Raw genomic sequence first — 14001 nt, 5'->3', positions numbered from 1 at the left:
TCTATCTGGGGAGACATCATTAAGCCCCCCAGATCTGAGAACGGCAACAGCACCGGATTCCTGTCAGCTCCCTGTGCTGCCACGGAGCGAGCGACCACCGAAGAGTGAAACTTGCAACGCGGAGGGAGCAGCCTCTGAGCCAGAAGGCCCCGGATCAACAATGGCACTCGGTGAGTGTGGTTTAGAAGGAGCTGTGGTGGGAGCAGAAACAGGCCATAGCAGTGGAGAGGTATCTTCCCCTGAGGGAGAAGAAGCGAGTAGAGGCCTGTCGGAAGATCAACTAGAGCTCCAAAAGCTCCTGGAAGTGAAAGACATACCTAAACCAACAACGGTAACTCTAGACTTCCTGTGGGAGTTACATGCCTCATATCGCCCCATGTTTAAGGGCTATTCTCAACAACTATTTTTGCTATCTGGGAAAATGGACAGAATCTCATCAGAACAAGATCATCACTTTAAGGAATATGCAGACAAGATTGGTGTTCTAGAAGATTCAGTAAAGGAAACACAGAATGTTTGTGCAAAGTTAATTCAGGACAAACAAACTGTGACTAGAAAGCTGGAAATCATGGAGAATAAGATGAGGAGACTAAATTTGAGAATTCTAAACTTCCCAAGAGTTATTGGTGAAATGCCTCGGGTAACTCTAAAAAAATACTTAATAAAAGTACTGGGAATACCTAATGAAACCTTGCCATCGTTTAATAAGGTGTATTTTCTTCCTTTTCAGAGAGGTGGGGAAGTTAATCAACAACAGATAGACATTGGAAACCTGACAGAGTTTCTAGAGTCCTCATGTGAAATAGTAGAAAGATCTATTTACTTGTTTCTTTAATAACTGAGAGTGATGTAAGCCTGCTTATGAGATATTATTTTCAACATATGGGTGAATGTTTTCTGGGATATCCTGTACAAATTTTCCCTGATATGGCTAAAATAACACAGGAGAGGAGGAAAGCTTTTTTGTTGATGAGGCAGGAATGTATGGCTAAGATATCTGTGCAAATGTGTAGTAACGTATAATAAAGATGTTTTCATTTTTTTTGCCCCAGAGCAATTAAGAATGTTTCTTGATACAAGAAAAAGGAGCTTATTAACATCTTCCCCTAGAGATAATACTGTGAATATTTCAGACAATAGAAGTGATGGATAAATGATATTAATCCCTGTGAAGCCTATTACCTCTTGTTTTAGTATTGTGTATTCTCCCATAAACTCTTCTGCCCCCTCACAAGAAGTTAGTGGTTAAATATTATTTAAATTAAATTTCTGAGTTTAATAAATAGATGTAATATTGGCAAATTGCTGTGTTTCTGTGCAAAGATATGTATGCTTGTATATGTTCAAAATTAATAAAAAGTAAATTAAAAAAAAAATTACAATTACGTTCTCCTGCTCATGAAGAAAAAATGGAAAACAAAAAGAGTAGCATGAAAATGCGTATTAAAAAAAACACCTCTTTCTCATCTATAAAAAATGAAATGATTTAGAGAAGTTCAAAGCATTGTGAAGTTCATCCATGGAAAATAACTAGTAGCAAAACTAATAACAAAATTATGTGCATGTATGAATTTTGCCTCAGTTTTAACTCCTTATGTGTGCTCTTGTCATAAAATATTAAAGAATATTTCAGAGGGCAAATTGCATCTATTTCTTATTCAAAAGATGCACCTGTTCTATACTAGCCTGACCTGATTGTTGCAGTCCCGGTCGCTAGGCTAGCGACCGGGTCCTTACCTTTCTCCTGCCTCCCCCGGTCTCGCTGCAATCCGTTGCTCCTGGGGCCTGCAGGGCCGCATGGCAGCGTCTCTCTCCACGTGGAGACGCTGCCGAAGGACGATTCTGACTCCTCCCACTGCCAGGCAACGCGCGCGCGTGAGCAGGGGGCTCTTAAAGGTCCAGCACCCGGAAGTGCTGAACCGCCCTGTTCCTGACGTCAGACGCTGGCTGGCTATTTAAACCATCGTCTGACTTCCTTGCTTTGCCTTTGCAACGAGGTCGCTCTCCTGAGTGCTTAGTTGCTTCCCAGCGTTGCTTCCAGCTCTGGTTCCTGCTTGTTCCAGCCGTGCCTTGCTTCCAGCTCTGGTTCCTGCTTGTTCCAGCCGTGCCTTGCTTCCAGCTCTGGTTCCTGCTTGTTCCAGCCGTGCCTTGCTTCCAGCTCCGGTTCCTGCTTGTTCCAGCCGTGCCTTGCTTCCAGCTCCGGTTCCAGCTTGTTCCAGCCGTGCCTTGCTTCCAGGTCAGGTTCTGTTTGGTCCTGCTGTGCCTTGGCTCCAGCTCTGGGCTCCACTTGCTGTCTACATATCCTGACTCCAGCTCCGGTTCCTGATTCTCCTTTGTCTTCAGCCAGCCACGAACCTTGGTCTTCTTCACGATTCTCCTTTGTCTTCAGCCAGCCACGAACCTTGGTCTTCTTCACGATTCTCCTTTGTCTTCAGCCAGCCACGAACCTTGGTCTTCTTCACGATTCTCCTTTGTCTTCAGCCAGCCACGAACCTTGGTCTTCTTCACGATTCTCCTTTGTCTTCTGCCAGCCTCGAACCTTGGACTCTTTCACGATTCTCCTAAGTCCCAGCGACTCGGACCCCTACGGGCTCCTCCTGGGGGGGTCTCGGGTTTCCAGGGTGAAGACGCCACCAGTCCGCTCCAGCTGAGTGCCGCCTCCCGGCTTATTAACTCCTGTGGACGCTGTCCACCTCAGCCGGCCCAAGGGTCCACTATTGACTTTACTCATAACATAACACTGATAGCTAATAATAGTTTCATACAGATTACCCCAGCATAGGTAGGGAAACAACAGTGAGAAATGTAGCCTTCGTCACCCCATACTCTGCCTACCATTTTCCCATCAAGGGCTTCTCTACAAAGTAGTTCCTAAACTTCTTGTACAGGGGAATTCCAGTTAAAACATGAAATATTGAACGCTGATCACAACAAGATCAAAGAAAATGTATTGGCATCACATTGGTAGATGAATTTCCAAAATAATTCATAAAATGGTAAAAGAAGAGAATTACAAAGTACAGAAGAAAAATAAAGATGATGCCAAGGATCTAGTGATATTGAGTACTGTAATGCATCATATTGCGTTTCTGGCCTTGTGGTGAATATGACATCATTTTTCTTTTATTGCTGCTGTTTCTTCTGTTTTACTCAAGAATTATAAGGAGCTTTTCCTGATAACCTTTGTGAGCATCATTATATTCTGTCAGTTTTAGGAAGTGTGCCATCTCTTATATTTTTGAGTTGGTCCATGTCAGAATGAAAGTCATTTTTGTTTCTTCAGTGTTGCTTTGTATACACAGTCTGGCTTTTGAGAATTTCCATTTCAAATTTTTGATTGCACATTTGTGTTTCGAAATTTTTCTTCCATATTCAGTTTTTTTGGTGAGTGTCTCGGTATTTGCATGTGTGTGATCAAGGAGACATACTTTTTCAATTGATTGGTTTATGTTCAGGGATCTACATCAGCCTAGTTTATTTTGTTTTCCAATGGGATAAGTCCACCAAAAATGGAAAAATATATGATTTTCTCCATAACTTTGTAAATGATCTCAAATAAAACCTAAAATGGTCTTTCTAGTCTGCTCAATTGAGGTTTATCCACTGTGGGTAGATAAACATAAACATTAGGAATGTGCAGAAGAAACAAATTTGCTTTCATTCATTCATTCATTCATTTGGTCCATTGGGTCCTATATTCATTTCATTAGTTTCAATACAAAAAACAATTTGTATTCATTTCATTAGTTTTAGTCTTTTTCCAGTAAAATAAAAAAATGTATGGCAGAAGCAATACAGTCTATTCTTGGCTCCAGAATAGTGATTATTTTAAATCAATTATAATGAAACATGAGAAGAAGAAATCATTAGAAGGTGGAAAGAACTGTAAGGTATTTTAGGGTTTGGCAAAGTGGCATAAAAATGGCATTACTAGTAGTCTAAGGATCCTCAAAGGGTCAAAGGACCACCAGGCTTACAGGACTGGCAGGAGATCTTTAAAGCAATGTGAGTGGAGCAAAGAAGGAAGAAGAGGAGGAAGATCATCCCAAGGTGAAAAAAGATATCTGCCCAGCAATAGTGTCATGAATACTTGATAACTTTCAGAGAGGTAAAGTGGCACTAAAAGTGGCATCAGGACCCTAAGGCATCATGAAGGGGAAACAGAGCAGAAAATGTGACAGGAAAAATCCCAAGATATAGATAAAGGAACCAAGAAATCAGAAAGAATGGTATCAAGATTTCAAGGGGCAGATAATCAAAGCTGGCTGGAATTTGTTGCCAGAGGATGTAGTTAGTGCAGTTAGTGTAGCAGGGTTCAAAAAAGATTTGGATAAGTTATTGGAGGAGAAGTCCATTAACTGCTATTAATCAAGTTTACTTAGGGAATAGCCACTGCTATTAATTGCATCAGTAGCGTGGGATCTTCTTGGTGTTTGGGTAATTGCTAGGGATGTGCAGCAGGGACGGATTTGTCCCATTCGGTATTCGTATTCATCAGGAACCAAATCCGTTGCTCCGTTCTCAGGGGACCCCGATCCATTCATTAGTTACATATGTATTCGTTTCCCAAAAAAAACCCCATCCCAACCCTTTAAATTTAATTAACTACAACCCCCGCCCTCCTGATCCCCCCAAGACTTGCCAAAAGTCCCTGGTGGTCCAGTGGGGGTCCTGGAGCGATCTCCTGCACTCGGGCTGTCGGCTGCCGGTATTCAAAATGGCGCCAATAGCCTTTGTCCTTACTATGTCACAGGGGCTACCAGTGCCATTGGTCGGCCCCTGTCACATGGTAGGAGCAATAGACAGCCGGTGCCATCTTGGCAAACGCCATCACTTATGCATGACTCCATCGACTTGTGATGCCTGCTTCACCTTAACAACTATTTGGGGTAAAATAGGCAGAGGAAGTGAGTGGAGTCATGCTTCAGTGGTGTTGTTTGCTAAACTGAGTCATAACCAAGCTATGGTGCTTGGGGCTCAGTAGGCAGAGGAACTCAATGGAGTCATGATCCAGCTGTGGTACTTGGGGTTATGCAGGTAGAGGAACTCTACCTGACTGTGATGCTTGGGGGTAAGCACTTAGAGAAAATCATTAGAGTTATGGCCAGTGGTGATTCATGGAAGATGGTAGGCTGAATCAGGATGTGAAAACTCTCTGTAGTGGTGTTGTGTATGGCAGTTGAAGGTTGCTACTGAATGTGCTGCCAGAGTCCTGTAGTTTCAGGACCCAGTATGGTGTTGATTTGATATGTTTTCAAGAATGTCGGTATATAAACATTCTAAATAAATAAATAAATAAATAAATAAATGTATAAGGAGGAAGCAGGAGGAGTGAAGCCCCAGTGTTGCTGTTGAGGATGTGTAAGAAGGAAGCAGGAGGAATAAAGCCAGAGTGTTGTTTGTAATGTATAAAGAGGAAGCAAGAGAAGTGAAGCTTCAATGTTGTTTTTGAGCATGTGTAAGCAGGAAGCAGTCTGAGTCAGGTCCCACTATTGTTGTTGAGGATGAAAGGAGGAAGCAGGAGAAGTGAATCCCCAGTATTGTTGTTGAGGACATGTAGGGAGGAAGCAGGCTGAGTCAGGTCTCACTGTTGTTGTTGTTGTTGTTGTTGTTGGGAATATGAAAGGAGGAAGCAAGCTGAGTCAGGTCCCACTGTTGTTGTTGTTGGAGATGTGTAAGGAGGAAGCAGACTGTCAGGTCCCACTATTATTGAGGACATGTAAGGAGGAAGCAAGAGGATTGAAGCCCCAGTGTTGTTTTTGGGAACATGTAAGGAGGAATCAGGATTAGACAGACCCAGTGTTAATGTTGTGGATGTGACAGGAGGCAGCAGGACTCGTTGGACCACAATGTTCACACTGGGGTCATGGCAGGAGCAGCATAATTTGTTGGACCACAGTACTGAAGTTTGGGACATGACAGTAGGCATCAGTGTGTGACAGGCCCCAGTTTTGTTGATGGGGACTGGTCAATAGCCAGCAGAGTGTGAGGGGCCCCGGTCATCTTGAGGTTGAAAAGACAGGAAGCAGCAGGATGTGATAGGCTCCAGTTTTGTTGATGGGACAAGTCAGGAGGCAGCAGAGTATGACAGGCTCCAGTTGTCTTGATGGGGATAGTCAGAAGGCAGCACAGTGTGATAAGCCACCATTGTCTTGATGGGCACAAGTCAGTAGGCAGGAGGGTGTGACAGACTCCAGTTTTGTTTAAGGAGACAAGCCAGAACACAGAATAGTGTGATAGGCCCTATTTGTTTTTATGGGAACAAGTCAGAAGATAGCAGGGTGTGATAGGCCTCAATTTTGCTGAAGAGGAGAAGTCAGAGGACAGCAGAGTGTGATAAACCCCAGTTTTCTTAATAGGGACATGTCAGAAGGAAGAAGATTTTGACTGGCCTTAGTTTTCTTGATGCTGACAAGTCAGAACACAGTAGGGTGTGACAGGCCCCAGTTGTCTTGATGAGGACAAGGCAGGAGGCAGCAGAATGTGATGTGCCCCAGTTGCCTTGATGGAGACAAGTTAGGATTCAGAAAAATATGACAGGCCTCAGTTGTCTTGATGAGGACAAGTCAGAAGGCAGCAGAGTATGACAGGCCTCAGTTGTCTTGATGGGGACAGGTCAGAAGGCAACAGATTGTGACAGGCCTCAGTTTTGATGATGCTGATGTAACATACCTCTAGGAACTAGGGCAGAGAAATGTTGAATCATCATTGTGACATGAAAAGACTGACAATAGAGTGCTGTCTCTTTAAGAGCTGGGGGGGGGGAAAAGGAGATTCAAAATTGGATTGTCTGAGCATGTGCAAACAGATCACTGCTCAGCTTGAACAGAGTTCCTGCCCTGCTCTGAATTAATAAATATTATCTGTACTGATTAAGGTGAGCAGCCCTCTATAATTGTATTCATGTGTAATGTATTTATGTTAGTTAGCATTGTTTTGAGATGTATTGAAGTTGTTTTTACTTTATCTAAAGAGATTTATAAAATTGGATTGTCTGAGCATGTGCAAACAGATCACTGCTCAGCTTGAACAGAGTTCCTGCCCTGCTCTGAATTAATAAATATTATCTGTACTGATTAAGGTTCTCTTTTCTGGAACCCTGCTGTGGACGACTTGGGAGTAATTGAACTGTGCCCTGTCAGGATTTGAAGCTCTTCTTTCGGATAGAGGCTGCTGTATTGTGGATTTGGCAGTTGAAGCAAAGAGCAGTACTGACGCCCTCTTCAGCTCTAAATTCAAATGGACACACAGTAGGATACAATCTGGGACTTTGCTTGTTCAGAGACTGCTTAAGGTCGGGTGCTATATCACATGCTGATTCTGGTTGAAATACTTAACATGAGTTATGACAAAGTTGAGTTTTCTCTTGTACTATATACATGTGTTTATATGACAAATGCAGATGCTTAGGAAGTGAACAGATTTATTTCAGTCATTCATTCCAGTAAAGATAAAACTGTTACTCACTAAAGAGCGTGTGGATTCATTTCTGATACTGGGTTGGGAATCAAAGTGCAGGTTTCAGACATAAGGAGTCATAAAGAAAATTGAACTTCAAGGGTTACAACAAATTCTGGCGCATCAACGTGGGGCAGTGTTTTTTTTTTTCTTCTCTCTGTCTGACCTGCTACTGAGCGACCCAGCATCATTAGTGAAGTGAGCACAGTATTCTCTTTGTTTCTTTCTCATACAAAATGGAGTATTGCAAGTACTATGATTGTATTCCTGAAAGATCTGTTATTCTGAGTTCTGTAAATCCTGAAATATCTTTAGCAAGTGTAGAAGATGCATTAAGCCCAGCGGGTGTAGTTACAAAATTGAAACGTTTAAGAGCTGAGTCATCTGATCAAGTTTTGTGTGAGTTTGAAGAACCACTTTCTATAATTATTTTAGAAAGAATGAGCTTAAAAGGGGAACTGGACAGTCAGTGGATAATTTTACCTGTCTTAGATGAGACAGTATCAGAACAGAATGTTGAGTCGATGTCCCCTGAAGCATGCACTGACCCACTAGTGAGTGACATACTTTTAGATATGACAGATCGACTTCAAGAAGAATTAGCATATATTAGGGATGTGAATCGTTTTAGGACGATTAAAATTATCGTCCGATAATTTTAATATCGTCTTAAACCGTTATGGAACACAATACAATACAGATTCTAACGATTTATCGTTATAAATCGTTAGAATCGTGAGCCGGCACACTAAAACCCCCTAAAACCCACCCCCGACCCTTTAAATTAAATCCCCCACCCTCCCGAACCCCCCCCAATAACTTAAATAACCTGCGGGTCCAGCGGCGGTCCGGAACGGCAGCGGTCCGGAACGGGCTCCTGCTCCTGAATCTTGTCGTCTTCAGCCGGCGCCATTTTCCAAAATGGCGCCGAAAAATGGCGGCGGCCATAGACGAAAAAGATTGGACGGCAGGAGGTCCTTCCGGACCCCCGCTGGACTTTTGGCAAGTCTCGTGGGGGTCAGGAGGCCCCCCACAAGCTGGCCAAAAGTTCCTGGAGGTCCAGCGGGGGTCAGGGAGCGATTTCCCGCCGCGAATCGTTTTCGTACGGAAAATGGCGCCGGCAGGAGATCGACTGCAGGAGGTCGTTCAGCGAGGGTTCCGGCGCCTCGCTGAACGACCTCCTGCAGTCAATCTCCTGCCGGCGCCATTTTCCGTACGAAAACGATTCGCGGCGGGAAATCGCTCCCTGACCCCCGCTGGACCTCCAGGAACTTTTGGCCAGCTGATGGGGGGCCTCCTGACCCCCACGAGACTTGCCAAAAGTCCAGCGGGGGTCCGGAAGGACCTCCTGCCATCCAATCTTTTTCGTCTATGGCCGCCGCCATTTTTCGGCGCCATTTTGGAAAATGGCGCCGGCTGAAGACGACAAGATTCAGGAGCAGGAGCCCGTTCCGGACCGCTGCCGTTCCGGACCGCCGCTGGACCCGCAGGTTATTTAAGTTATTTGGGGGGGGGTTCGGGAGGGTGGGGGATTTAATTTAAAGGGTCGGGGGTGGGTTTTAGGGGGTTTTAATGTGCCGGTTTTTCGATTTTTCGATTTTTCGATTTTTAACGATTTTTAACGATTTTTCACGATATTTTACCCCCCCAAACGGCAACAATACGATTCCCTCCCCCTCCCAGCCGAAATCGATCGTTAAGACGATCGAGGACACGATTCACATCCCTAGCATATATAGCTGACAGTCATAAAATCAATATTCAAGATCTGAGGAAAAGAACATCTGCTCTCATGATTGAGAGTTTGGGGTCACAAGAAAAAGAAACACGAGATATGGATCAATCACCCCAGAGTATATTGCAGACTCCAGTTAAAAGCCAAAAAAACGTTCCCAAGTGGCGGGATGCTATGCTGACCCAACATTCTGTGGCAGTCAATTCTTCTCAATATTCCATTCCACCAATTTCTATTCCTGCGGATGTTTCAAAGGTTATAGTGGAGCATGTGATCAAAACTCCTAAGGAAAAGGGTGCAGAGTTGAATCATACGTACTACAAAATTAAAGTTTTCTCTGGAAATGTCCCTAAACCTAGTAATGAAGGAGACTATGAAACTTGGCATATTCAAATTAAGCAATTACTGCAGGATCCAGATCTCACCGCAGGTGCAAAAAAAAGGAAATTAATTGAAAGTCTCCTTCCTCCAGCTTTAAATATTGTCTCTTACATAGATAAAAGCGCCACAGCAGAGCAGTGTTTAGAGGAACTGGAGAAGGCATATGGCAGTGTAACTAATGGAGAGGAATTATTTTTTCAATTTATTGAAACTTTCCAGAATGGCAAAGAAAAATCTTCAGACTATTTGAGAAGGCTTCAGGTCCTGTTACAGAAAGTCGTGGAGCGGGGAATTTTCTTTGGGCTCGCCCCAGACAGGCAGTTACTACAACAGTTTGTACGTGGGTGCTGGGAGGAGACCCTGATTACCCGACTGCAATTGAGGGACTTATTAGAGAGCCAGTCGAAGAAACTGCCACAGTACTCGGAGCTGCTATTTAAAATTAGAACGATTGAGGAAGAAAGAAACATGAAAGAATCTAGGAGGATACGTCAATTGGGAGTTACCCAGATTAAACCTGTAAGCAGGACTTACCTAGCAAATGACATAAGCATTGCTCAACATATGACACCAGAGGCAAGTGAGTTTAAGGTGGGATCTGAGTTGGGAACATTTTCAGGAGAAGATAATGTTTTGCTCGCCCCATTGATCACTCATTGTAGAGCTGCCAATTCAGAAATAGTAAATAGCCCTGCTGCAAACAGCATGATGCGAAGAAACTCTTGGGTAGAGAAGATGCCTCAAAAAGGGAGGCATCATCCCAAGATACTTTCATTTTGCTATAACTGTGGAGAGAATGGACACATGATGGGAGAATGCATCAATCCTGTAAATGCTGCTCTAGTCCAACAGAAATTGCGGGAAAAATTTGAAAAAAAAAAAATACCCAGCATTAGGCAGGTTTCAAATACTCCTTTAAACTAAAAAGGTGCTTTTGCGAGGGGCAGACAAAGGCACCAAATGCAATTCAGATAAGTCCCAAAAGAAAAATATCCAGTGATCATATCCCACCATGTCCTCTACCAGATGATGTTTTGAAACGCCTCGTGGGAAAGGTTTGTTCTGCAACCGCTTATTTGGATGGTGTGCAGTGCCCTTGCTTAGTGGACACTGGCTCTCAAGTGACGTGCATAACACAAACCTTCTATGAAGACTATTTATCACATCGGAAGCTATACCCGCTAGAAGACTTACTTTGTGTTACGGGTGCAGGAGGTCAACCTGTTCCTTATCTGGGGTATATTGAAGTTGAAGTACAGTTTCCCAAGGAGGCCTGTGGAAGTGGGAACAAATATTCTGTCCTTGCTCTAGTCTGTCCCGATCAAAAGAACAAACCCCTGCCTTTAATAGTGGGAACGAATATTCTCAGACATCTAATACATGACTGTAAAGAACTGGCTGGCCCAAATTACCTTAAGGAGTTAGCCATGGACAAAAATTGGGTAACTACATATCAGACCTATGTTTCTCATCAAAGTTCCAATCAAAGAGTTACTAGGCCAATGATGGCTAGATTGACCAGCACCAGACCAATAGTGTTCGAAAGGGATGAAGCGAAGGAAGTGGAATGCATTCTGAGAATGCCCAGACATGGTCAGAGTTTGTCCATATTGCTTGAGGCTTCAGAAAATTATCCTCTACCCGGAGGCTTACTAGTACAACCTCAACTCATCCGAACTGGCAGTAAGTCGCACACAAAGGCTAGGGTGCTAATGAAGAATATATCAGATTGTAGCATCAGTTTGCCTCCTAGAAGGACACTGGGTGTAGGTGAGCCAGTCGATATAGTGAGGACCATGAACGTTACAGGCTCGACCTATAAGGATGGTGCTAAACTAGAATCTATTGGAGAGGGTAACATGGAGTCTGAGAAGGTGTCGCTAGACTTCGGAGATTCTCCAATATCTGAAGAGTTTAAACAGCATATAGAAAAGAGAATTAATCAAGAGGCAAAAGGAGCATTTTCCTGTCATGACCTTGATATTGGATGTATTCCAGGAATAATGCATAAAATCACCCTGTTGGATCCAACTCCATTTAAAGAGCGCACACGTCATGTATCCCCAGCTGACTTTGAGGATCTCAGGCAGCACCTGAAGGAGCTATTAGCCACAGGAGTGATTGAGGAGTCTGATAGCCCTTATGCTTCACCTGTGGTATTGGTTAGAAAGAAGAATGGTACCTTGAGGATGGTTGTTGATTATCGTAAATTGAACAACATAACCAGAAAAGACTCCTATCCATTGCCTCGAATTGAAGAGACATTCACTCTCCTATCAGGTAGCAAGTGGTTCTCAGTACTAGATCTCAAGAGTGGGTACTATCAGATTGAGGTAGAAGAAATGGATAGGCCTAAAACTGCATTCACCACGCCCTTTGGAAACTGGCAATTTAAGAGAATGGCTCAAGGACTGACAAATGCTCCAGCAAGTTTTCAAAGAATGATAGAGAAAGTAATGACTGATATTAATCTACATGAAGTTGTGGCCTTCTTGGATGATCTTATAATATTCTCGGACACACTGGAAGAGCATGAGGACCGATTGATGAGGGTGTTACAACGACTGTTGAAATGCGGATTGAAGCTCTCTCCATCTAAATGTAAATTCTTTCAGAAGTCAGTGAAATATTTGGGTCATCATATCTCAGAGAAGGGGGTGCTCCCCGATGAAGAGAAAATTTCAGCCATTACTAAGTGGCCACAACCTAAAAACATTAGAGAGCTGCGATCTTTTCTAGGATTTGCGGGCTATTACCGAAGATTCGTGAATCAATACTCACACTTGGTGAAGCCGCTCAGTAATCTGTTGGTGGGACTAACAAACAGTCGAAAGGATAGGAAAGAAGCCCGGATTCAAAGTCAGCAGCTATTGGGTACGCGGTGGACCTCAGAATGTCAGAAAGCATTCGAAATTATAAAGGAAAAACTCACGGTTGCCCCTGTGTTGGCTTTCGCAAATTGGAAGCTACCTTATGTATTACACACTGATGCCAGCACTACAGGGCTAGGCGCTGCACTTTACCAAATTCAAGAAGGAAAACTGCGAGTGATTTCATATGCCAGTCGTGGGCTCACTAAAAGTGAACGGAATTACCCTATCCACAAATTGGAATTTTTAGCCCTTAAATGGGCAGTTTGTGAAAAATTTCATGATTATCTATATGGTGCAGAGTTTAAAGTAGTGACAGATAATAACCCTCTGACGTACGTCCTGACGACTGCTAAACTGGATGCCACAGGTCATCGATGGTTAGCATCCCTCTCCCTGTACAACTTTGACATCGGATACAAATCTGGTAAAGCCAATATAGATGCTGACGGGTTGTCTAGGAGACCACATGATCCTGAAGAAGATGATGAAGAATTTTTGAAATATGAGGAGAGGGTTGCCAAGATGCTATCTCGTGTGAAGACAGATCAAGAAGGAATGGACACTCTATCTAAGGTAATATGTAAGGCGGCATTCCAGAAGCATGATGTCTCTATTTTGACACATATTTCAGAAGATTCGGGAGACTACGACACTCCCATTACACCTCATTCTACTTCCAAGTTTGAGTGCAGCCCTGGTGCCTTGGTGGAAATCTTACCTGCAGGAGGAGATGCTGTTCCAGATGATTTTGATGACCCGGACCTGTGGCCTGGACAACCCACCCTACCTGGGTTTACCTTGGGTGACTGGAGAGTGTTCCAGAGGGAAGACCCATGTTTATCCCAAGTCATAATGATGCTGGAGAGAGGTGAGAAATTTGAAGATCGAGACAGGAATCGGGAGCATCCAGAATTTCGATTATTCTTCAGAGAATGGCAAAAACTATGTCTTCAAGAGGGAGTACTTTTCAGAAAAGTGATGAGGAGTGGAGGACCACACCAACAACTTGTGATTCCAAGAAAATATCTTCAGAGAGCTCTGGAGGGGGTACATGATGAAACTGGCCATCTGGGTTGTGAACGGACCTTGGACTTAGCACGTGCACGTTTTTATTGGCCGAGAATGGCACATGGGGTAGAGCAATGGGTGAAGACATGCGAAAGATGTGTGCGGAGAAAAGCTAGAGCAGAAAAAGCAGCCCCCTTGGTAAATATAAAAGCTTACGCCCCCATGGAGCTAGTTTGCATTGACTTCCTTACCTTAGAGCCTGACGGCAAGGATACACGAAATGTTTTGGTAGTCACGGATCACTTTACTAAGTATGCTCAGGCATATCCCACTAGAGATCAGACTGCAAGAACTGTTGCTGTTACCCTGTGGGAGAATTTCATCTGCCACTATGGATTTCCAAAACGAATCCATAGTGACCAAGGAGCCAATTTTGAATCTGAACTCATTTCAGAGCTATGTAGAATAGCAGGCACTAAATCCAGAACCACTCCATATCACCCTCGAGGAAATCCAGTAGAACGCTTCAATAGAACCTTAATAGAA

The sequence above is a fragment of the Rhinatrema bivittatum genome, chromosome 2, assembly GCF_901001135.1.
Source record: "Rhinatrema bivittatum chromosome 2, aRhiBiv1.1, whole genome shotgun sequence".
In the NCBI taxonomy this organism is placed as follows: Eukaryota; Metazoa; Chordata; class Amphibia; order Gymnophiona; family Rhinatrematidae; genus Rhinatrema; species Rhinatrema bivittatum.
This window is presented reverse-complemented; position numbering follows the sequence as displayed.